Here is an 18168-nt window from a genome sequence, read left to right on the forward strand (position 1 = left end):
TTTTCAAACACACACAACCCTGCAGTTTTCTGGTATTTTTTCACCCTCAAGTTACTGTATAATTCAATTCCAGGCATCATGACTTTTTGGTCAGTGGAAGGAAATATACTAAAAACACATTTTGGAAAATGATTGTTCTCACTTATCCTCCTTTTCACTTTTCAGCATTTAATTTGATTTGTAATCTTTATTTAAAGAACAATAAAGATGAGAGTCTTTATATATTGAAAAACTCATAAATTTGCGGTGAAAATCATTTCAGGAAGAAAGAAGCTCTACAACAGAGCTATTAAACTTATTGTCAGTAGGATTCAGCCTGTAAGACCTTCACATTCACACAAACAATGCTGGTAAGAGAGTAAAGAAAAAGGATATTATACAGTGCCATGTTATGCGTCTAAAAAAAATCTACAAGCACTGGGAAGTTTATTGCAAGATTGTATAATTAACCTTTTTTGCTTCTAGTCTTCTTTCACACTGCTTATGTTTCTGTGAATCACTGATAGATCATGGTAACAGTGGGGAGGTGAGGGGTTGTAGTTACACTGTATTTGAAATGAGAAAAAAAAAAAAAATGTAGAAGGTGTTTTCAATACAAGTTGATCTTAATGCTGTTCCAGCCAAACGTAACTTTTTTTTTCAGTAGAATCATGAATAAGATATTAAAGTATCACCATATATAAACAAGTGCCATTTCTCAAGCAGTGGTTACAGGTAGAAAATAATCTCAACTAGTACTTTTGGTATTTTACTGTCCTAATAATTTTTAAATCCATCATTAACTTTGCATGATGGGAGCTCTCCCACATAAGTACCCCAGCACTGTCCAAAATATCATCTTTCTTTTTCTATGCAGCTCATTTACGTTTGTAGGAGTCTGATTCTGGTTTTACTTCTGTTTATCTCCACTGATTTCATTGATTTCACTACTCCTTCTATATGGAAAGTAAACAAGATATACCAGGATAAATGAGAGGAGAATCAGACTCATAAAGATAAAGCCTATATTTTAATATTTGTACAAATTAAGGTACTGTTCTTTTCCATGTCATTTTCATCTTCCTTACATTGTGGACTTCCTCAGTACTTTCTAAAACTTAACATATTAAATGTGACTTAATTTCTGATTATACCAACGCCTCCTTCCCTTTTCTCTTCCTTGATATACTCGACTTGGGCCAAACGGTAAGAGAGTTATTACACTCATGAAAATGCAGCAGCATTACCTCATTACACTAGAATTTATGTGCAAGAATTAAAAGAAACATTTGGAGGGCTATTTTAAATAGATATAAATATATCTGCCATGATTAAAGATAAGTAATTTAATTTAACAGAAACTGTTAAATAAACAGCATGTTGTAATAGGTGGCAGAGCTCTGATGCCAATAAGTGAGGCTGCCAGAGGCTTTCAATCATAAGCCTCTGTTTTCAGTTGCTGATAGCTCTTGCCAAATGTAAACCACTGTGGCTCCAATCCTCTATGCTGAATATATCCCTCAGATTTTTTGTTAAAGTTTTGATTCAAATAAGCTCTTTCCTAAGAAAGCTTAAGAATACAAAATCTGTTCCCCCTGGCATTGCTTCATGTCATGTAGAAAGGATGAAGGGGAGAAAGGCAACGGCTGGACAGGACAGGAGCAAGAGGGACTGTGGCAAAGAAAGAAGAACATAGATAGAGATGAAATAAAAATTCCTTGGGGGAGATACAAGAAATTGAATAGAAGAAGGGGGGAATAGCAGCAGTTATGCTAAGGGAAAGAATGTGGGGTTATATGGGTAAGAGAGAAGTAAAGGCATGGGGCAGGAAGAGGCAGACTGGAGCTGGCTGAGGAAACAGCAGTTTGGGAGCTACAGCAGGAAAGGAATAAATAGGAGGCCAGGGTAAGGGAAAGACTCAGAGGGAACTTGGTGCAGAAGTGTCCAGAAGCCCCAGAATAGACTTCTTTCTGTTTAAGATATAGAAATGGATTCCATCATTCATGAATGTCTGCTTTCCCTTATTTGGAAAATAGCGGAGGAATTTAAGTATGCCTTCATTCCCTGAAGGACAGGGCTGGCTTGGGGCTAACAGTGTTACCACTCTTGTCACTGGTTCAAGTACTTGAAGAAACTTCAGCATTTCTTCAGACTTCAGAAACTTCAGACTATTCTTGCTGGGTACCCACAGGGATTAGCTTCTTTCGCCAGATTTATATGGTTAATTTTTTTTGTCAAATCTTATTATTACACTGCCTCTGAACTGCGCCAAAGGAACACTAGGGCTGCAACTGAAGAAATCAGAAATTATTAAACACCTGAATTAAGGTTACTCAGGCAACCTGAATTACCACCCCAGACTCGTATTCATTTTGAACCAGTCTTTCACTCCACCACCACAACGTGCTTTTTTCCATTCTGTCTCCATTCACCTCTGGATCTTTACATGGCAAAAGGCCTTCTCCTCTGCCCTTGTCACATCCTTCCTCAGGACTGGAACCACATGTCCGCTTCATGGAGGAGATTTAAGACTTCCAACTAGTTTTCAGTAAACAAGTTCTCATAGCGAGCCTTTTTCTTGCTCATATCTTAAGATCTGTGTATGAAAACACAATTATATGCCTACCTCATTGCTTAATGAGTTTTTGTCACCGATCAAGTACAGCATTATGCTTTGTTTTCTGCCACGGAATTTTTTAAAAAATACATTACTTTCTTCTGCAAGGCAGTATCAGGTAAATTTAGTGATAAATAATTCTTTTACTATGTTGCAAGGATATTACAAAGAGGAAGAATTTTGTGCAACTGTATGTGTAAATGTAACACTACACAGCTGTGAGCTTTTCACTGACTTCATCAAAGAAATTAAAATTATGAAAGACCGAAAACATACTATACTAACATGTTTTGAACTCTGTTCTACTCTGGATGCTTTGGGTTTTTTTGTTTGTTTTTTTTTTCCTTTTGGTTGTGTTTTTGGAGAGCCAGGTCATCCACAACAGTGTGAGATGATTGTTGTTGGTTATTTAGCTGCACATGGGAAATGTTCCCCCAGAAAGCTTTGTTTCTGCCCAGGAAATCTTTGTGAAAAGCCTGCAGAGGTTTTGCTTGTTAGATTACTTTTAGCTGAAGCAGTCCCAAGCCTTTTTTGTAGAAGGCGTCAACTCACAGGCACTGCCATATCTAACCGAGTGCTCTGTTGCACTTTGGTGGAAAAGATGTTTTGCAAAAAAATATTCTCCCTGTAACTTAAACCACTGTAGTCTTAGCAGGGATTATAATGCTGCCTGTTCCCGGCATGGCAAGTATTTGATTGAAAATCATTTGCTATGTGATGTTAAAACTGTCATCCTAGAATGCCACCCATTGAATAAATCAGTGTCCTTGCCAAAAATTAAAGAAATCATCATTTTTAGCAAAATCAGCATACACATATTCCACTCATCCACATTAAAAAATGAGTGCTATATTAATTCATAGTTAAGTAACCCTTCCAATAGCTTGTTAAATGTGGAATTGTTGTGGCTGAGACAGTAAAAGGATGCAAAAGTGACAACATTTCTTCCTACAAGCATCTTTAAATAGTTGCATTCTGTCTTCTTGACATCAACTTGTGTCATTCCTAGTTTTAATATGCATACAAAAATAGCGTATTTTTCCTACCTCATTAGCACAACTGTATAAAAACCCTGAAAATGAAAGAGATACTGGCATTATGTTTTTAAAGAGTTGAACTCAGTTGAAGGAAAAATATGTATACATTTAATACATCTCTGCCTAGACTCTTTCCACTGCATATGCTAAAATAACATGAGCTCATATTAAATACCTTCAAACCAGAACCAGATCAGAACTAATTCCTGTTCATCACGTTAGTAACTGAATTATTTTAACATTTCATGGAAGGGCAGAATTTTTTGAATAGTAGTAGCTTCCAAATTCTTTCTGTTGCAATGTTTAACCCATTTGATTTTGCAGTTTCACTGAAGTTGTAAAGCAAGATGCATATTGTGCAAAGAATAAGGTTATCAAGTACCTGCAGAAATACCTGGAAAGATACAGGAGAGTGCATGGAATTCTTGAACAGCTCAGAAATTCTATAAATTTATTACTACCTGCATATTTATTTTTTTAAAATCTTTGGTGTCGATGTTCTTGCAAGTACAGGTGATTTGCAGATATGTTATGTTGATCAGCCAGGATAAGTGCCAGGTGTTGAATCAGCTCAAAAATAACACTACAGATCTCTCCACAACTGTCTGTAGTCACAGCCCTCCAAACAGTAGCTGCTTTTGAATTTTTCTTGCACCTACTGATCAGTAAGACAGTTTCATTTCTCCATGAGAGGATGAAGGTCAGGTCGTGTCTGCCCAAAGGCAGCAGGCCCATGGGCATAGTGACAAATTTAATCTATTTTGGCCCATCATAAAGGCACTTCACAAGGCAGTAATACTGGAATGAGACAGACCCCTGAAGGTGTAGAATTAGTGAAAAAACCTGAAACTTATCTTGAGGTTGTTAATGAACAAGATTGATCTAAATGGTATTTATACCGAAAGGGTTCACAGGTCTCTGGCCCCTAAACCTGCCTTTTGCTTGTGAGCTGTATTCTTCATGTGCTGAAAAAAGAAAGTATCTCACACACTGCAAGAGAAAGAAAAACCTGGTTTGCTGAGGTGAGGTCAATTTAAGAAAATGCTAGATAGACAATTTGTAAGGCTGTTGTGGAGACGAAGAGTCACTTTTGAAAGTAATAAAGAAATGCCAAAATGAACAGAAAAACTACTCAAATGTTAAATTAGGTCCCCCACCTTATTTCTCTGGAAAAAGAGAACTATTAATTCCAGAAGCTTCATGAATCATAGAACTTAAAATATTTTTGGATGGAAGGACCATGCCAGCTTTTATGAAGTGATCAGGAATTCATGAAGACCTTTCATGATGATGTCAGATACTGTATTCCTGTGGTTCTCAGATGGACACATAGGCAGAATTCCAGAAAAAAACAAAACAACCTTCCCTCTCTTGATCAACAGCAAATTGTCTGTGCTGCCTTAGGACTCCTTTTCTGCTCTCTACACAGGGCTAAAAAGAAAAATCACAGTGGATCAGGTAGGAGGGGAGAAAGAGTGAGCTGGAAAATGGACAGGAATAATCAGGAGGAACAGAAGGACAATTAACTAACATAATTATTTGCCATCACTTGGACAATTATATTTCGCAAAACTGTATTTCTTGAAATAATTGGATAATTTATATCCAATAATTTATATCCAATTAGTAAGAATTGTGCATAAAATGAGAAAATTATTTTGGATGAGTGGAACCTGATTGTTTTGAAATAAATATTCAAGAGATATAGTTATTAGTCTAAGAAAAATCAGCTGGAGTGGGATTTTCTAAGGATTTAGCAAGGAAGTTGGTCATACAGATATATTCTCTCTCTGATTTCCCTAATTTTTTCCTTGAAAAATAGCATGAAAATTACTGCATATGAAAAATGCATTGTGTTTCTTCGAAGCCAGCATTCATTTTCCAAAGAAGTCAGTACAGGAAACACAAATTGGAGTTAGATGTGAAAGAAAAAGAAGACAGCCAAGGCAGTAATAATATTATCCTGTCTTTTACAGAGCTGAGAATGAATGAAATGTCCATTTCATCAAGCCATGTGCATTGAACTCTTCAAAGTCATATATAACCACTAGCAGAGGAGTTAGAGGCATAGGCCAGCCATAAAAGGGTAACTCATTTTGTTCTTAGCAAATCTCAGTACTTTATTTTCTGTAGCTCACATTTCTTCTTAAGATTTGGATAATAAATTTTAATAATGTTTTACGGATTAATGGTTTAAATTGGCAGGAAATATGGCAAAGGGGGTGACAAGGAAGAGTTATTTCTATGTGATAACTCTGACATTACAACATAGTTCAATTTGATTATACAGGGCATCTCTGACTTTGAAATTTAATGAATTCTGCTCCATGTCATGCAATCTCTACAATCTTAAACTGATAACTGCAGATTGCAAACATCCTTCTGTAGGTGATATTAGAAACAAGCATATATAATCATCCATACCCTTGGTGCTCGTATATCCTAACAGAAGCTTCTGAAGCCTACCATAGATTCTTGTAATGCAGCAGTGGTATCTCTGAGCCTTGCCACCTTTCGGGAACATAAAGCAGAATTTTGGCAAAGTGAACTGCGAATGAATGATGATGAGTGCCCCAAGGTTAGTTTTCGACCTGTTGCATGGCCCCGGTTTAAAATTGTACAAAAAGGCTCCACATCTTTGTGGAAGCCATTTGAAGGTTTCTTGTTTACAATGAGCTCTGACATCACTTCTTTCTGGCATTAATGCAAAATTTCATCTCATGTTTGAACTATAGAATTAACTGGGAAATGTCAAAGCTACTTGAAATGCCTCCCTTTGTAATAGAGATTTCTACCAATGGGATTTTCAGAAGCAGTCAAAGTCAATTAAAGGCTTGGGATAAAAATAACAAAAAATCTTGAAAAATGGTGTAAAGGTGTTTGGAACCCAGCTTCCATAGCCAGCAGATAATGCTAATCAGTGGCAATTGCTTCCTCTGAGCCTCTGGGAGGGAGAAAATTAGCATCACTAAGCTGAACACCTTACCTAGATTTTTGCACATTTTGAGCTTCCTGACAGCAGCCTGGATTTTTAATTTAAAAGATTTAGTAAATGCTGAACGCTTTTTGAAAAGACCCCAGGATGACCCTCGCTCTGTGCTAGAAGAGGCTGTAACTGCCTGCTATAGGAGTAGTTTCAAATGTCGAGACCTTCAGAGAGATTAGGTAGCCTCTCTTCTGTTCTAGCATCTCATTTTTTCAGTGCATAAATATGCATGGAGATAGAAGTAAAATCAACTGTGTCATTAAAACAATTAATTGAAACTACATGCCAAAGAAAGTGAGTAACTCCATTGTGGTTACAGGGAAAAATAGGTCACTTTGGCCAGCAGATTCAGTTTTCTGACCCAATTAAAAAATATTTTGTTGAGAGTAACTGTTAGTTGCAGATTATCAATCCAACGTCATATGTCTTTCAATTAATTAATTATAAAGGATATTTCTATTCTAGGTCATAGAAAGTAAGGATAAATCTCAGCTTCAGTGATATATTAATGAGCAGTGCCAGAACATGTATTGATTCATTACTTTCATTTAATGACTTGGAAATGTTTGATATTCTTAAAGTATTAGGAATGTTCCACCATCCCTCCATTCTCAACTATCTAATATGCTTTAAGGAAAGGTTCTTGAAACTTGGGATATATATTTTTCTTGAAATTTTTGGATAAATATTTTCATAAGCTTTAATAAAAAGCTGAGGTTAAAGGTTAACGGTTAAATATGACTGACTGGATTACACGATGGAAAATGTTAATTTTAATTTTATATTTATTTAACAAGCGATTACTTATAATGTATGGGTTATCTTAAACAACATGTGATTAAAACTGTCAGCTATACAGTGGTGCTACCATACAAATAATTTTACATTTCTTGCATGTCTTGAGGGAATGCCTTCTAACTGAATAAGTGAAAAATGCTGACATCAGAAATAAAATTATTTGGTATTTACAATGGCTTTATTTTTCACTTCCAATGTGTGTGTATCTAGTGGAGATTATTAATTATTAACACATTGATAGTATTTTGCCCATATACTCTTATATACGCATTATGTCCTTTTAAAATTATTCTATCATAATTTAATTTTATTGGCATAAAGCACCAATATTAAATAGAATTGACTATAGACAAATAGAAGAACTTAGAGCGATGAACAATGACATAATTTAATTAATGTTTCTAATAAAGAGGAAGGAAAAGTTTTAATGTGTTTTGAAGCTGATGGAAAAAACCTTATCTTTTAAAGGTGGTTTGTTGGAAAAAAGTTTCAAGCCATTGTTTTCTAGAAGATCAGTCAATAAATAGTAAAGAAAACACTATAAATTAAAATATCTATGTAATGGAGTTTCTTGGACAAAGCTAATTGGAGAAAAAAACCCAAACCACCAAACTTGTAAAAATTTCACAACCTTTTCTGTTGCTGCTTAAAAAGATTATTATTGCTAATGTGTCTCTGTTGATCATTATTCTAGTTATTGTTAGCTATTTTTTTTTTTTCATTTCTTGTGTATAAATTTGCAAGTTGATTTTTTTTTCCCTTGCTGGGACTTCTTACAAACTTTCTTGGGTTAATGCGTTCTGTAAGACCTGAGGAGTTGTATGTGATCTCATTGGATTTTATTCTTACTTTACCAAAATAAATAATAGATCAGGCTAATCTTTTAATCTGCCATTTGTGAAAGGTAGGAGACAGAGTTAGAAGGTGAACAAATGTCAAGAGCCAGCTACAGTTGCTTACCCCTGTCATCCAGTTTTCCAAGAGTGGGGCTGTCAACAGGAATCGAGCCCTAAGATAGTGCTTGATATCACCACATTAGTTTTCCTGGAAATATTTCAAAAGCCACATACCACAGGCAAGAAGGATTTCACCTTCTTGCCGTAGAAGCGCATCTAAATCAAAAGAAGCTTCTCTAAGTAAATAGTTTGAATTAGCTCTGAACAAAAAGTCCGCAATAGGAAGAAAAGGTAACATGTCTGGTTGAAGCTGCAGACCTGGATTGCAATTTGCACAGGAAAACATGATTTAAAAACTGTGAAGTCTTTGGAAGCAGTTAAGAAGCACTTATTTCAGTAGTGCCAATGGTCTTAGAATCACAGAATGGTTAGAGTCGGAAGGGACCTTAAAGATCATCCAGTTCCAACCCCCCTGCCATGGGCAGGGACACCTCCACTAGAGCAGGTTGCTCAAAGCCCCATCCAGCCTGGCCTTGAACACTTCCAGGGATGGGGCAGCCACAACTTCTCTGGGCAACCTGTTCCAGTGCCTCACCACCCTCACAGGAAAGAATTTCCTCCTAATATCTAATCTAAATCTCCCCTCTTCCAATTTAAAACCATTACCCCTTGTCCTGTCACTACACTTCCTGACAAAGAGTCCCTCTCCGGCTCTCCTGTAGGCTCCCTTCAGATATTGGAAGGCTGCTATGAGGTCTCCCCGGAGCCTTCTCTTCTCCAGGCTGAACAACCCCAGCTCTCTCAGCCTGTCTTCATAGGGGAGGTGCTCCATCCCTCTGATCATCTTCATGGCCCTCCGCTGGACCCGTTCCAACAGGTCCATGTCCTTCCTGTGTTGAGGACTCCAAAGCTGGAGTCTTGCTGAAGGTTACTCAAGATGCTGCTCCTCGGTCTAGTAAATCTCTTTCCCTGAAGGCAAGGTTTTAAAAGGTGATTGTTTTTTGTCTTTTTTGTTTCTTTTAATCAACATCATATATATATATATTCATGAGTATATAAAATTTAAAAATTAATCTGTTATCATGGCTAAAAACATTTCATTTACTTACATTTTTTATTTAAATGAAAATCTGGTATTACCAATTTAACTACATGCAAAATTAGAATAAAATCAACATATTTTTATACCTTACAACAGCAAAAATCCTCAGAATTCACAATTTTTACTTGTAACTATAATGTCTTTCTTCAGTGAAACTTGTCTGTTTCTTCACTGGCTTGGATTTATCTAATAAATAAAATATTTTTCATTTGGATTCATTTGAAATTGAAGGACAAAATAGAGAGAGAAAAATGCAGGAAAGATTTTTTTTAGAGAGAGAGAAACTATTGAAAACAAAACAGAACAAACAACAAAAAAGTGGTGGGAGAGGACAGAACCTACAAGAACCCAAACAGGCCAAGAAAGGAGGTCTGAAAATCACTTAGTCCAAGCTATTTTTCAAAGCTGTGAGCTCACACAGGGCTGCTCAGGGCTGGGGCCTATTTGGGCTTGGAAACCTCCAAAGATGAAGCCAGCACAACCTTGCTGAGAACCTGCACCCCTGCCCAGCCCTGTCCTGCTGGGGGAAAGTGTTATGCTTAATTCTCCTGACTTTCCTGTGAGGAGGTAACTTCTGGAAGAGGGGAGCGATAGCACTTTTAAGTTACAGGAATAAGAGGTATTGTAAGTCATACATAGGAGCCCTGAGCTCCTTCTCCGTTTGGCTACTCACATATCATAGGATCAGACCCAAAAAGTGTTATGTAGTGAAAATGCAGGACCTGATCGAAACAGTTTTGTCTCATTCTTCAGATTCAATGTAGAACTAGAAAAAAATCTTGACAAACATTATGCTATCGGCTAGAGTAGTGGCAAACAGCGGTTTTCAAGGGCGGTATCTCCCGTGTTTCTCTAATAGAAATAATATAATTAATATGTAAAAGAATTATGGTATTGCACATCAAGACTAGACATGCAAGACTTAATATGTTAGATTAAAAAGCTAATTGAATTTAAATTTATGACCTGGTGTCCATGTAAGCTATGATGTATAAAACACTTTCCATTGTATCTGCAATGTATAGACTAAAATTCCAATTTTTGGGCTGGATTGATTAACAAAAGCATATAAATTGACCAGCTTTATCAGGCAAAAATTTACCAAGTTGATTATTAATTTAAAGGACAAGCTTAGTTATGAAATCTTATTTCATTCTGTGTAAGCAAACTATTGAGGTTTTGCCCTTTAACATTACTTCAGCCATGTTATTTAAATTCCTGAGTAATTATAAACCACATTTTGTCAATAACTGAAAGATTCAGGTCATTAAGTTTTAATTAATTGCACAGACTGATTAGCAATGGTTGAATACCATCAAAGTGACTTCTTTAATCTACTTAACATGTATCAAGCACTCTAATTATTATTTTTATGTAAAGAAATATAATGTAGTTAAGCAATACAACTTCACCATTATGACATCTTTACAATATTATTTGAAAAATATGGGTGGCTTTTGTTTATTTGTTCATTGATAATTTTTGTAGAAATAGTGATGATAGATAATGATAGAACTTAAACATAAAACAATAATTAAGACAATTTACTTAACAAAATCTAATTAATAATAATGAAAAACTATGTAAAAAAAGGATCAAAATAAGCAAAGCTGGAATGAAAGACAACAAATAGTTCCTGTGATTTTTGTATAGAATTACAATAAATTATGTTATATTCACAGAACTATGAATCTGTGAGAAAGTTTCCTCCCAAACCTACAAAAAACATTTTGATATTCTGGAAAAGTTCTATGCACAAAACTGTCTTCATGTACGGAGCTTTGAACTCATAATTTTACTGATCAGTAGGACTCTTTACATACTTTATTTTCAAGAGCACTGTAGTAACTTCTTAGAAGTTTGACACATGAATAAGTGTGTTCGTTATTTGGCTTAAAAATTACACAGACGCAACCTATACTCTTATATTATTGCAGCTTTTCTGTGTCTGTGTATGTTTGGGGGAGATCAAACCATTAAGAAGAAATCTGTGTTACTTCGATCGTGTGTCTGAAATTATTGTATATTATAGTTCTCAGTCTAACAAATTTTAGTTGTGAAGAGTCTTTCTTTGTATTACCAATCTTTTACATGTTTACATTATCATTTATATTCTTCTAAATTTTGTTGGCAATGGCTGTTGTATAAAATCCTTGCTCTTAGTTAGAAAATTTGTGGAAGCTGTTTACTGTCTAGTATATTAATAGAGAGGTAATATTATAATTTTACAGCTAGCTAAAAACAACAATAAAAATCACCTTTATTTTGTGACTCTCTCCTCTAGTGTGCTCTTGTGATGAGAATAAAGCAGTCTGTTAAATTTATGGGAAATCTGTTTATAGGGAAACAAGACTTTATAGAATACTCGACTTAGTTTGGTAAGCAATTAACATTTTTGGCTTAATGTAGGGTAAATTCAGCATTTCAATAAACTGACTTGTTTAACAGTTCAATTCTGGAGTTTAATGTAGGGCAGGGAAAACAAATATAATGGTAATGAATATTTTTTTCTTGAAACAATTTATTTAAATTCAGTCCCAGAGTAAGAGTGTACCTCTCCTTTTATAATTATGTTCCCTGCATCACAGCATACTATAACCAGCAAAATAATCTGGGTTCTCATTTAGGGTTATGATTGAAAAATATTGGATTCAATGATTAGGAATTCACAACTTGAAGCTATCTGAGATTTCTTGGAAATTGAAATGCACTCTGCAGGAAAAAAAAATACATCTTTTCTTGAAATAAGTTCTTTGCCACTTAACTGATGCAGTAAAGTGCAAAAGGAATAATACCTGAAAGAATTTTATAAGGTTTAGGATAGTTAAGGTTCTGTTCTTATGTTTTATTACCAGCAGTCACGTGTCACTTTTTATTATTGGTTGTTTATGGTTCCACTTCCTCAGCTTCCAGGCCCTACCACCATAGTTTTCAGAATTATTCTGCTAAGTATAAGATATGAGACATTGTTATCCAAGAATAAGCCATAGCTCTGGCTTACTCTTGGAGGAAATGACACAGCAGTAAAAGAAAGGGAAGAACATGAAATGGATCCTGTTGGTCAGTGTTTTCTAAATCCCAAACACTGGATCTAGGTGTGAATTGTGTGAACAGCTCTTGGCTTGGCACCTAGTGAGAAGAAACTTGCACATACGGGCTACACCGTGCCGAGCCACTGAGCGGTTGGTCAAGTCCGTGAGCAGGACACTTGACACTTGCAATTCAGCCAAGTGCTGAAAGTCCATGGCTTGCCATGTAGACATGGATTAAGGGACTGAGACGAGATCCGTTGTGCAAAAAGCAGAATGCACTGAGTAAATGTTCTCTAGGCAGCTTTTGGGAAGAGTTAAACACAGGGCTGGATGCAGCCGAAGAGGTAATAAAGAGCAGTGTAGTGTCTTTCCCAGTACAGAACGCTGGATGTTGATGATGGAGAGCTGCAGGTCTCATTACTCCCCTTGGTTAGATGCCTCAAAGAGGGACACATAAAAACCAGCCCAGCTAAATGCTCCCTGATCTGCAGGGCTTCCCACTAGGGCAGCCACAAAGACAGAGGAATTTGTCTTAAGTTTCATTTTTCTCCTAGGCCTCATTCAGAATTGTAGGTAGGCACTCTCTGAATTCAGGAATTGCAGCTTAGAAAAAGTACTGGTAATGCATTTTATTCAGTAGTTTTTGACAAAAAATACTAAACTAGAAGAATAGAATAGAATAGAATAGAATAGAATAGAATAGAATAGAATAGAATAGAATAGAAATAAAAAAGCATAGACTAGACTAGACTAGACTAGACTAGACTAGGAATACCTCAGGTTGGAGGGGACCTCAAAAGATCATCTGGTCCAACATTTTATGGGAAAGAGAGACCAAATATTTGCCCAATATTGGCTGGGAATCCGTACTTACGTCATCCTATGAAAGGGCACTGAACATATATACATGGGAATAATAATAATTATTATTATTTAGCCCTTATCATTGTTGTGGTATTTTTTGTTGTTGTTTTTTTCTAATTTCAGTCCTCCTTCTTCCAAAACACAGGATTTACTTTTGACAGAGTTTTTGGGAACAAGGGGAAGTGTGCTTCTAGGCTGCATGTTGGGGAAGGCAGGGGATATGTGAGTGTTGTAGGTGTTTATGGTGGTTTTCATATTGAAACCGTATCAAGTTACAGGAGTTCTTGTCTAACTGAGAAGCAGTAATCAAGGCTTGATAACTGCTTTGAGTATAGATACCTATATTCTGTCATACTCACATTGTGAGCCCTCTTATGGATCTGACTGTCACATCCTCTTTCAGATGCAATTCAGATTAAAAATGTTCAAGGACTTCACTTTTGAAAGTACTTAGACAAAGTGAGACCAATAGCGGAATGCTCAAAATATCTGATTATATTACATTTCTGATTTCCACTTGTGTTCAGTCCATATCAGCTGATTCTCACATGCTATTATGTATCTGATTTCATGTGTGATAACAGTGGCCTGACATGCACCTCCTTTGTTTTTCTTTAATATTTTACCTCCGTTTAAGAAATCATGCTGATGTGAGGGTTAAGAAACTTTGAAGAGCTAGGCCACATATAAGGAGAGTTGCTTTTTTACCACTTCTATTTTTTTTTCTCACCACAGCTGGCAGTTCAGTTTCATTTTGAATTGTGAAGATCTAGTTTTCTTTTCAATCATGCGAGGCATTTGACGTCAATATTATCTTGTGGTAGTATTCCACAAGTGAATTGTACGTTAGGCTGGTGTGCTTGTTTGACATGAAAGTGTGTGTACTGCAATAGCTCTGTACCTAAGCGTTGGAAACTCAGCCTTGCAGATGCTACTCTGCATATACAAGAAAAAAAGAAACATGAATGCTGATCTTTCAAGCAATATGATAATACATTCCAGATACAGAAGACAAGATTAACACTTAAAAAGAGATTCAACGGTATCTTAAATTAATAGAAATACAATCTCCAGACTTTAATGCATAACAACATTCACTACTGGTAATCCAGCAGTGATAATGAACTGCAATAACAAATATGTGATTTTTTTTTCCCCTGCTGATAAACCTTTACAAGACAGGTTGCAATCTTTCTCCCTCTTATTCACTTTCACTGTTGTAGCATGATATGTAGTATGTATAAACTCTATTTGGAGAGATAATTTGCCACAAAATTTTCCACAATGAGAAAGGTTATTTATTCACAGAAAGTCAAGCAGTAAAGCAGAAAATGTCGTTTGAATGAGATTTTTTTTTCTTTTTGGATGTGTATAATGTCATATTCTCTGCAGTACAGGAGGAAGTAAGTGGTGTTAGAAGCAGTAAAACTCATTTCTTCATATTAATGTAGCACTGACCTTGGCATTTTGTAAAATAGCCCCCCATATAAAAATAAAAAATGAACAAAATAAATGAACTGTTCACATTAGGAAACAAACGCTTAAGAGATACTTGGGGACCAGTAAAGAGGACTCTAATTTCCTGTGTTTTTCTGTCCTCTAAATGGAGTTCTGAAGTATAACATCATACACAGCCACTGGGAATTTCAGATCTGTAGCACTCTACTTTGTTTCAAGCAGCAGAAATAGATATTGGAGATTTTACAGCAAAGATGTTAAAAAGCCAAGTGCTCCAAACGTCCAAAACCTTTCAAGCCATATCAATATAAAAAGAAACAAGAAAAATAGAAAATAATTTAAAAATAAATTAAAACAGTTTAAAAATTCCCTAAATACATCGCATAGCAAAAAAATCCCCAAACCTGAATCACATTTGTCTTACAAGAAGGTACACAGTGTTTTCCTGCTGTTTCTAACCCTTTGAATGTATAAATGACTGAATGTAGTCTCACGTGGTGGGTTTTGCTTATGTCATGGGCTTGTCTCAAATGACTCAGAGGACTTATGTCAACCAGAAAAAAAAAAAGGACAACTAGTGTGAGGGTGGAAAAGAGTATAATATCTCCTCTTATCCCCAGGTATATTTGCAGAAGTAAAAAAAAAAAAAACATAACTGAAATAAATATACAAGTCTGATGGACATCGTAAGGATATTTTTCTTAATGTAAACTCCCACATTTCCAGGGTGAAAACAAGAACCTTATTTCACCATTGGTGAAAACTGTATATGCAAAGTAAATCAAAGAGTAGAAATTTAGTTAAAGATGAATTTCACCTTGTGGATTAAGACACTCAAGATGTCTGCATATAGGATTGAATTTACTTGCCTGAACATTGGCATCTTGAGACACCTGAAATTACTAAGGCAAGGAAGATGCACTACAAGATGCAAGCAAGTATGGAACTATGAGGGAGCTGCACCTTTCTGGAACAGGGCTAGGATACAGGAGGGATACTCTAGATTGTAGGATGGTCAATGTACAATGGCAGACTTTTCTGAATAATCCTTTTTATCAACAGCTTCTTGCAAGTGAAAAAAATTGGGAGAACGCAATGATGTTTAGTTTTGGAGAAGAGGAGGCTGAGGGGGGACCTCATTGCCCTCTACAACTCCCTGAAAGGAGGGTGTAGAGAGGTGGCTGTTGGCCTCTTCTCCCAAGGGAATAATGACAGGACCAGAGGAAATGGTCTGAAGTTGGGGCAGGGGAGGTTTAGATTAGATATCAGGAAGAATTACTTTCCTGAGAGAGTGGTCAGGTACTGGAACAGCCTGCCCAGGGAGGTGGTGGAGTCGCCATCCCTGGAGGTATTTAAGAAGCATGTAGACATGGCACTTCAGGGCATGCTCTAGTGCCCGAGATTGTTGGTTTGTGTCTGTTTGTGGGTGGGTGTGGGCTGTGGTTGTGGGTGGTTGGTTTTTTTTTGTTTGTTTGGTTGGGGTTTTTTTGTGGTTGGATTTGATGATTTCAAAGGTCCCTTCCAACCAAGAAGATTCTGTGATTCTGTTATAAAAAATTATGTCAGGAAATTTCTGGGGTTCAGGAAATGCACAAAAGAGCCCAGTCAAGTGGTTGGAAAGTTCAGATGAAATACAGGAGAATTAAGTAAATGTTTCAGAGCTGCTCTGTTCAGACTCTCATTTTCCATTCCAGATATCTTGCAAACAGGCACAGTTCTGAAGCATCTCATGTCACAGATCAGTGCTTCAACCCTCAGGTTACACAGAAAATGACTGATTCTTACTTAGATCTCAGCTATACCCCAGATGTCTGCTCTAGTCAGTATGGAGGATAAAGCATGATCCAGCATTAATACACTTGTGCAAGAAAAAAACCCCACTACCTAAATTACACTGAGAACTTTTATTTATTTAGGGTTTTTTTGCTAGAAAGGCAAAGTAAAATTGATACAAAATGCAGTGAAAAGGACCATTTTGCCACTGTAGCATAATTTTGCATTAATAAAACATCTTATGGATATACATTTCCTCTCCTTTTGGAAGCTGTTGCATTTCATGAAACTACTCTAATGTTCACTGCATGAAAAGGAGAGGGGCTGATATTTGTCACAAGGCTGAGTGTAGTAGCCTTGAATATCGCAAATGTAAATTTATGTTTGTGGCTACCTTAGAATGCCAGGGTGAAAACATCTGTGTTTGGGTTTCCCACTGAGCAACAAGACAGTGCCTGTTCCAAAGTCCTTCCTCTCACTAGCTTGTCCTATTTCTCCTTTTGCTTTAGTGCTAGAAAACTAGAACTGAAAGTCCTATTCCATTGAAACTAGAGTGTACATTCAAAGTGACAAAGTGGCAAAAATGGTCTGGACTCTTCCTGTTCCTACCTGTTCTGGCAAACCCCTCTAAATCATACCCAAAGGGCAACACTTGCAGCAGCGTAGCTGCTTTGTTCTCCTGACTGAATCATTGCTCATTCGCCTTATCTTTAGTTAACAATTTCCTTTTCTCATGCTGTGCAGGCCCGGTGAATCTCAGGTAATATGGCTTCAGACTTGGTACAGTACTTATGCACACATCCAGTGGTAGATTTATTAAGATACAAGAAGATGAATCTCAAGGGCAGAACATACAAGCCTGGGCAAGACTCTTTTATAGATTCTCTTTTAATGTTATGATTTCAAAGGATCAATTTTCATATCCAGTCATAAATTTCCAAAAGACTATTTCATTAAAAAAAATAAGAATTAGGAAAAATATGTGATTTTGGCACCCAGTTATGCAATATGCAGCAGTCTCATTGTCTCATGTTGGTTATAAAGATCATAAATTTACAGGACAGCATGGACATGGAACAGCAGGATCAGGAAGTTTCACGCGTAGATGTAGTAGTATTATCAGCTGTTATATAGCGGCTTTTACTTTGAATATGACTGTACCTCTTGATACTGTTATAAAATGGCGAGGCTTTTCCTCTTAATAATTCATTCTGATTATTCTTTTTTTGTTTGGAATAGCTTTTCTTATTGAATATAACTAGCTGTTTTATTGCTACCATTAACCACCATTCCCATTCTTTCCCTTCTTTTGTTCCTAAACACATTTCAAAAAAAGCCCACACCAAAGTGTTTAAAAAATGTAATTTTTAAAAGTTTAAATTTAGAAATATGAAACAGAGAGAAAGTTCAAGAAGATATTTGTAAAAAATTTCAGCTATCTCTTACTGATAAGTTCTCTGACTGTAATGGTGACACCATGTTAGCCAATGCTTATAGATTTATGCAGTAGCTCTTCTTCCTCAGATGTTGTAGGTGCTCCTCAGGTGGAGTCAGTTCCTGTCTAACATTATGAGATCTTTACAAGCCACAGATATCCAAGTAAAAAAAAAAAATCTTCAAAAGCTT

Source organism: Numenius arquata, chromosome 3 (assembly GCF_964106895.1).
Source record: "Numenius arquata chromosome 3, bNumArq3.hap1.1, whole genome shotgun sequence".
In the NCBI taxonomy this organism is placed as follows: Eukaryota; Metazoa; Chordata; class Aves; order Charadriiformes; family Scolopacidae; genus Numenius; species Numenius arquata.